At 38.1% G+C, this 8,233-nt stretch overlaps 1 protein-coding gene across 2 annotated transcripts in view; it reads left to right on the top strand.

Annotated features, from left to right (window-relative positions):
• Positions 1-8,233, top strand: part of ST8SIA6 (ST8 alpha-N-acetyl-neuraminide alpha-2,8-sialyltransferase 6) — a 138,913-nt gene that overhangs the window by 68,659 nt on the left and 62,021 nt on the right. The gene's annotated exons all lie outside the window — the stretch shown is intronic.

Genomic DNA, 8,233 nt, shown 5'->3' with positions numbered 1-8,233 from the left:
AGGGAGGTATGAGACCTCTGTCAGGCTTCTGAGCCCAAGCCTGCACTTATACATCCAGATGGCCTGAGGCAACTGAAGAACCACAAAAAGAAGTGAAAATAGCCAGTTCCTACCTTTACTGATGACATTACCTTGTGACATTCCTTCTCCTGGACAATATGTCTCCAGCTCTCCCCACCAAGCACCTTGTGACCCCTGCCCCCACCTGCAAGAGAATAACCCCCTTTAACTGTCATTTTCCACTACCTACCTAAATCCTATAAAACTGCCCCCACCCCTATCTCCCTTTGCTGACTCCTTTTTCCGACTCACTCCGCCTGCACCCAGGCGATTAAAAAGCTTTATTGCTCACACAAAGCCTGTTTGGTGGTCTCTTCACACAGACACGCGTGACAACATCAATCATTATATGTAAGAAGTAATTGGTTTAGTCTGGAAAGGGGGTGACAACTTGAAGCAAAGGCAGGAAGACTCGAAGTCTGGGGGGAACTTCCAGGTCACAAATAGGTGAGACACAAATGGTTGCATTCTTTTGAGTTTCTGATGAGCTTTTCCAAGGAAAGCCATCAGATACGCATCTATCTTAGTGAGGGGAGGGATAACTTGGAATAGAATGGGAGGCAGGTTTGCCCTAAGCAGTTTCCAGCTGGAGTTTCCCTTAGTGATTTTGGAGGCCCAAGATATTTTCCTTTCACATTTCACCCTTTTTCTTTTTTAAAATCTTTTGGAGAAATGATTTTACAAAAAAACAAACAAACAAAAACAAAACAGACTCTCTGGTTTCAGATTTCATCTGATCTTTCATTGCTAGGATGGTTTACTCCTAGATGGGTAGGTCCTGAAAGTTCATTTTAGCAGGTTGTGAAGTCTCCTGTCCTGTGAAAAGAAAATTAGGGGGAGGAAGGGGGAAAAAACTACAAACAAAAGAACAATCCTGGAAAAATTGATATAGGCCAATTACTCGGAAGTCCATACATTAGTAAGTAGGTATGAAAGTAGCTTATGTATGTAAATTGGTTGCTGTTGTTTTCTTCTTAAGTTTAAATTGTCTGGCTTCAGTTCTCGTGGTTTGAAGAAAGCACAGCTTAGATTTTAGTGACTCCAAATTAGGAAAACTGGAAAAAAAAATGAAAACATCATTTTGAAGACTTGCAGCCAAGAAAAATTAGAATTTGGTCCAAACTGTAGAAAATAATAAAAATGGAAAAGAAAACATTAGGCAAGACTAGAATTTAACACGTGTACTATCGTTTTGAAACACAATTTTTTTCTCTCTCCAGTTTCCCATGTTATTAAAGACAAATCATGGTAGCACTGGTTTGCTTATTATACTTGGCCTAATTATTTGTATATAGTACAGCATGAATAATTATTTTTTACATAGTTTTTTAAATTGGCTTTGATGGAACTCTGTTCCATAGAAGCAATCTCAGATAAGACTTTTTAAAAGCCAAGCCCAGTCATGGATTTGTGCCATCAAATACTTACGAGTTTCATCAATTTCCTCTCCTCTTGAGGTTCCAAGTTTATCCTGGGGTTACTGTGCCTGTCAGAAAGTGACATTCTGTTTTTACCACAAGTCAGAAACCCTGTACAGGGACTGTGTACACAAAATTTGAGGCCAGTTTTTCCAAGGGCTTTATTGGCTCCATAAGTCAAGTTTGATTCTTTAAAGGAAAGCACATCATTCCAGTCAAAGCCTTGGTAAAATAACCAGTTTCTCCAATTGTGTCCTGTTACAAATGAAAACAGATTCCTATTGCACTTACGCAAAGAACTGTATTGCCGTAAGTTAAGAATATACACAAATAGTTTCCAAATTCCAGAGAAATCAGTTAGAAACAAATATGCTCCAAATTTTGTTCAGGGGAGTATACTAAATTGTTACAAGCTGTCAGTAGCTCAAAAGAAATGTTTTAAGAGTCTGAAAAACAAAACAAAGGATCAGTAAACATTTTAAGCAAAAAGTCAAAAGGATTGGTTTAGTCCATGCAGTTAATTCCTGTGTTTTGCTTGATACTCATGAATATTTTAGCTCTCCATGAGTTCTGAAAGTTTTTCCTGCATTCTGATATCACAATCTACAAAGTTATTAGAAACCTGCATTTAAAAGCACCTGTTGAAGTTTTATAGCTGATTATAAAACCACCCTCTAAAGAGGAACAAAACAAGACAACAATTGTCCATGGATGAAAAAGAAGTTTTAAGACAGCCATAGTCAAAAGACACAATTGACAAGAAAATTTATCTCTGTGGCACACAATGATTATAACAATTATGATTATTACTGATAAGGTACACTAAGTTATATCAGAATTACAGGAGTTTCCCATAATTTTGGAACACATATCAATAACATATTTATACAAATACAGCCCTAAGAAAACTAAATACCACTTTATATTTGACAATGCTTCCTGTATAATTTTTATACCAAATAAGCCAAATTATGTCATTTTTTGGACTTTAGGGAACCTAATGTCTTAAAGGATTAATTAGATTAGAAAAAGACGTAATTGATAATTTGATTTTAGAAAGTTTGTCATATATCAAAGGTTTAAAACACTTGATATTACAAAATAGGATTACAGGTCATTGTGAAGTCATTTATTTAACCAAAGTGATAATTCAAGTATTAAAAAAAAAAAGTGAAAACCTTCATTCTTTGTGAGAAGAGACTTAATTTTCTAAACAAGAAGCCCTAATAAAAACAGCATGAAGCCAATTACATTTGTTCAAAATTTTGTAAACAGTCTATAAAATTTAATCTTCATTATAAAATATAACTTCCACAAGCCTTTTATAACCTTTATAACCTTTATTAAGGAGTTGGTTAATGCTTCTAGAAAATCTTGTTAATCTGACGCAGGGATCCGTATACTAGTTTTGCATCAGTGTGCCTTTGACACTAACGGTTAATTTATAGAGAAACTAAACTTATTTTAACTTTCAAAATCGGCCCTTACGATCTTATGGGCCCACCTCTTTCACAGTAGTCCCTGGGCCTTGAGGTGTTGAATAGCTTTAATTTCTTGCCCTGTATCTCAGGCATGCAGTTTATTTTGATTGGCATCTTGTACGGGGCCTGAAGATAAGGCTTTAATTGCTATCAGTGTTTAAGATTTAGCAGGACTTGATGTCCTTTTCAAACCCAGGAGTTAAAGCCCTGTAACTCAATGTTAACAAGGACTTTAAAAGCATATACAGGGGCCAGGTGTGGTGGCTCACGCCTGTAATCCCAGCACTTTGGGAGGCTGAGGCCGGCAGATCACCTGAGGTCAGGAGTTTAAAACCAGCCTGGCCAACATGGTGAAACCCTGTCTCCACTAAAAATACAAAAATTAGCCAGAAATGGTGGCGGAGACCTGTAGTCCCAGCTACTCTGGAGGCCGAGGCAAGAGAACTGCTTGAACCTGGGAGGAGGAAGTTGCAGTGAGCCAAAATTGTACCAATGCATTCCAGCCTGGGTGATAAGAGCAAGAAGATACATGGATGTAATAACCTTAATTAAAAAAAAAATTATCACTGAAACTTCTTTTATTGGAAAATTCCCAAATATGAAATATCTATTATTTAATTTAATACAACTTTATATTCTAAATTATGACCAGTTTGTCTACAAGTATTTATCCCATTACATTTACCTAATTATTTATTTTAATAGTTTACCTAGATTATTTATGAAAACTGTGATAGTCATGATTTAAAGTTATGAAACCACCATTGCAAAATTATAACTGAGACCATGAAAAAATTTTGACTTGACTCCATCTTGCTGTTAACCTTCAAGCTATCCTTGTTCATTCCTGAACACAGGCCAAGCTAACTTTGGGAAAAACTTAGTTTATAGTTTAGCTTTGAAACAAAGATGCTAACAGTTCTTTCCCAAAACAAACCTCTTTATTGTCTGTGGACTAGACTGCCTAAAGCCACAGGATTAGAAGTTATGATAATCTTACTAAATTTGAGATACAGCTATTTTCATTAAACCCATATCAATGTCTCACTTATTAAAACTTACACAAGCAAAGATCATTCTGTTTGGGGCTGAGTTTACAGTTTTGTAACCCATGCCAAATTTTGACACCTCATAGTACTTGGCAAGGATAAGTATGAAACTGCTTGATTAATAAATACAAACAAAAATGTATGCTGGCAATTCTTAAGACACTTATAATATTACTTTACCAATAATTTTAAAGCCAGCTTATTTATTAAAGATTTTACTTAAGTTATATAACCTTTAAAAGCATGTGACTAGTCTTTTTTGGTATTTGATTTAAGCACTTTTTTTTAAAGCCAATTAATTAGAGCTCTTTTGTGTATTTTTAGTAGTGAAACATTGTGTACACAACACCTAAAAACATATAAAGACGTATTAGGCATGCCGATGGAGGTATATTTTATAGATTTATAACCCCACCCCCTTTTTCCTATTATAGACTTTCAGATTCTTGATAATGTGTTTTACAACCCTAGGTAGTTGTCAGCTAAATAGCCTTAAGTTTGCACATTAAAGGAAACAACTCAGATGAAAATCAAATAGTAAAATTTACATCATAAGGTATAGAGAGAAAAAGTCTGGTGGTACTAGAGGGAGACACTTTCATTTTTATTTGAGTCAAATTAAACTACACTCTTCCTTAAAAACCCGAGTAAACTCTGTTTCAATAACTATGTTAGTCAAAAAATCAGGTGACAACAGAACTCATTCAACTGAGAAGATAAAGAAAAAAAAAAAACTTTTGCTCAAAAAAACACAAGATCTTAGGAGAGAAAAACAAAAAAAACCCTCAAAACATGAAGGCCTTTCAAATACAAACATGTACACATAAACACAAACACACACACACAAACACACATACCCACATACACATACACACAAACGTGTACTCATACACACAAACACATACACACATACACATACACACAAACACACAAACGTACACATACACACACAAACGTACACATACACACAAACGTACACATACACACATACACACAAACATGTACACATACACACAAACATGAACACATACACACACACATCTTGGCTGTTAGCCTTTTCATTAAGCTGACTTTTAATCATGGAGCTCCTTACACAAATTTGTTTTTTAAATCTTATTACCAGATTTCAGCTAGGACAAAATGCTGCTATTTCAGAAGTACAGCCATTGCTCTTTCAGTTTGGTCTGGCTGGCAAAAAGGTGGCCTTGTTATGTAAATAAAGCCCCTTTTGTAGTTAAAATTAAAAATCTTTTTTTTCCTTTTGATGGCCATTTTCTTCCCACTTCAGAGACCCTGTTCCCCATAATTTAGGGTTCCCCTTCGGATTTGACCAAGACAGAAAGAAACAACAAAACCATTAAGCAAAACTAACACTGATCACACAAATTACATGATTTCTGAGTGCTGTAAGTGTAAGCAGACATTAACACCAGCTGGTAAATACTAACTTTTGTTGTTTAAAATAATTGGCAAGATGGAATCCCAAACCAGTTTCTTACTTAGTCATGGGTCTCAAGCTGTAGACTGCTCTCTACCATCCTAGAAGCAGGAAACAAACAAAACAAAACTTATCTTCCCTGTTGGAAGCGAGCTCAAGGTCCATAAAGGAGGTACCTGTCTTCCATCGACATGGAAGCAGGAAAACTTGCCTTCCTGTTGGAAGCAAGTAAAGTCCCCCCAAAAAGGAGTTGTACAGAAAAATAAACTTTAGATCTCAACCAAATTTTGGGAGATCAGGGATTCTCTTGAGGGTGCTCTCAGACCCCAGCAAATTGTCCTATTGGTTTGAGCTATAAAGTTAGCTCATGCTGGTACTAGGCACCAAAAGGAGATTTGTCAAAGGTGAGGGGCATCTCCACTCAGAATCCCTTCATGGTTACCAAAATGTGAACCCAGAAAATCAGAGATAGATCTCAGTTAATTTAGAAAGTTTTTATTTTGCCACAGTTGAGGACACACCTGTTACTCAGCCTCAGGACATCCTGATGACACGTGCCCAAGGTGGTCGGGCATAGCTTGGTTTTATACATTTTAGGGAGACATGAGACATCAATCAATATAAGAAGTACATTGATTCGGTCTGGAAAGGTGGGGCAACTTGAAGCAAAGTCAGGAAGCCTCCAAGCAGGGAGGGAACTTCCAGGTCGCAGATAGGTGAGAGACAAACGGTTGCATTCTTTTGAGTTTCTGATTAGTCTTTCCAGTGGAGGCAATCAGATATGCATCTATCTTAGTGAGCAGCGGGATAACTTTGAATAGAATGGGAAGCAGGTTTGCCCTAAGCAGTTCCCAGCTTGAGTTTTCCTTAGTGATTTTGGGGGCCCAAGGTATTTTCCTTTCACAGGTGTGACCCAACACTCCTGGCCTACATGCTTGACTGAAAGAAGTGCTGCATCACGGAACAAACGCTAAGGTGATTATTAGGTCTCTCACCCTCTGCTTTTCTCATTCTTACTCTTTCTCTCTCACTTTCACTCTAGCTTTCCCTCTCTCTCCCTCTCTCCCATTCCCTCCACTGGACCCTTGAACTTAGGGATAAGCTGTTAATAGTTCCCTACTATTGTACCTGTATTTCTCTACAACTTGCCTAGCTAGATCTTTGGGAAAAGTCCCTTCGGTTTTTGTTTTTTTTTTTTTTTTTTTGAGACAGAGTCTCACTCTTGTCACCCAGGCTGGAGTGCAGTGGTGCGATCTCAGCTCACTGCAACCACTGCCTCCCGGGTTCAAGCGATTCTTCTGCCTCAGCCTCCCCAGTAGCTGGGACTACAGGCGCCCGCCACCACGCCCAGCTCATTTTTTGTATTTTTAGTAGAAACGGGGTTTCACCATGTTAGCCAGGATGGTCTTGATCTCCTGACCTCGTGATCCGCCCGCCTTGATCTCCCAAAGTGTTGGGATTACAGGCGTGAGCCACCGTGCCTGGCTGAAAAGTCCCTCCTTTAATCCCTTCTTAAATTCCCTCATTGGAGCAGGCCATCATTCCTGCCAGGACTCTAGGTTTCTATAGACTGGTTGGGACAGACACTTTTGCAAATGCTTCTCCTCTTTCATGATAACGTCACTGATTTTGGGGGTGGACTTAAAGTAGTTCACGCATTGGAGATGCACTACTTGCCGGTTTTGATGTTGAAGCTGTTGTTTTGTTTGTTGTTTGTTGGGTATGTGGGTGTTACGAGGATCTTTATGAAGCTTTTCCTGAGGGACTTGAGTTCCAAACCTTTTGTGGCACCCTCCACACATCAGACATAGACAAAATGATGCAGGAAAAGTAGAACGGGAAAATTGGCCTTTGCTCCATCGGACCCTGTGGAAAGCTGGCTATATTCCTTGACAGATGTGCAAATTAGTGAGTAAAACTTGCCTTTGACTCTCTTCAGTGGTCTCTGACATTACCCGTTTTTGCTTTCCAAAGTGACAAAAGTTCTCAACTTGCGAGTTACAAATAGCTATGTGTTTTTGCAAAACACCTGAGTGAGCGAGGGAGAAAATTCTCTAATCATGGAAGGCATCTTTTTCAAGGCAGAGAATTTGACAACTCTTTGATGTGCATCAACAAAAGTGGTTAACTGCGGTATGCTAATGAGAATGCCGGGTGCCCATACCCCCATGTTTGCCTTCTCACTCCTTCTCTGTTGTTTTGTTTTTGGTGCTAAGACCTTTTCTCAGCTATTCTTTAAGGGGATGCCTTTCCATTAAACACACGCAATTTTCAGCTGGCTTATATAATTAGCCTGCACTGGTATTCTGTTTGGCAAAGGTCTAGAGACAGCAGGCATGAATTGCCTGTTGTTATAAAAGTGTTGTTTTGCACACAGGAGACTAATTTTTTGGTTGTATTGTCTATGGTCAGGGGTTGTGTGTTCCATAATCAGTGCTATTACAGACTTAGGGAGCACAATGGGGAAAGCCATTCAGTGTATGGCGATAAAAAAGTAATTTCGTTTTCTTAGAAATAATTATCTGGCCCTATTTTTGTCATGGTCTGTTAAAGACTTAGAATTTTCTCTTTCTTCAGCCTATCTGTCCCTTTCACATTGCTAAAATAGGATTTAGAAAGATGGAGTTATAGTGGGAGGGAAAAGTGCTCTTTTTCTCCCCTAGTCTTAACTATATTTTTTGAATAAACGAAAATTAGGCAGTTGCCATTAGGAGAACAAGTGGGATAGGGTCTTTTGTGCCATAATTCTTTATTCTGTGTTTCAGATTTTGAGCTCCAAAATGAATG

This window comes from Pan paniscus, chromosome 8 (genome assembly GCF_029289425.2).
Source record: "Pan paniscus chromosome 8, NHGRI_mPanPan1-v2.0_pri, whole genome shotgun sequence".
In the NCBI taxonomy this organism is placed as follows: Eukaryota; Metazoa; Chordata; class Mammalia; order Primates; family Hominidae; genus Pan; species Pan paniscus.
The sequence above is the reverse complement of the archived record's forward strand: the minus strand, read 5'-3'. Positions and strand labels throughout refer to the sequence as shown.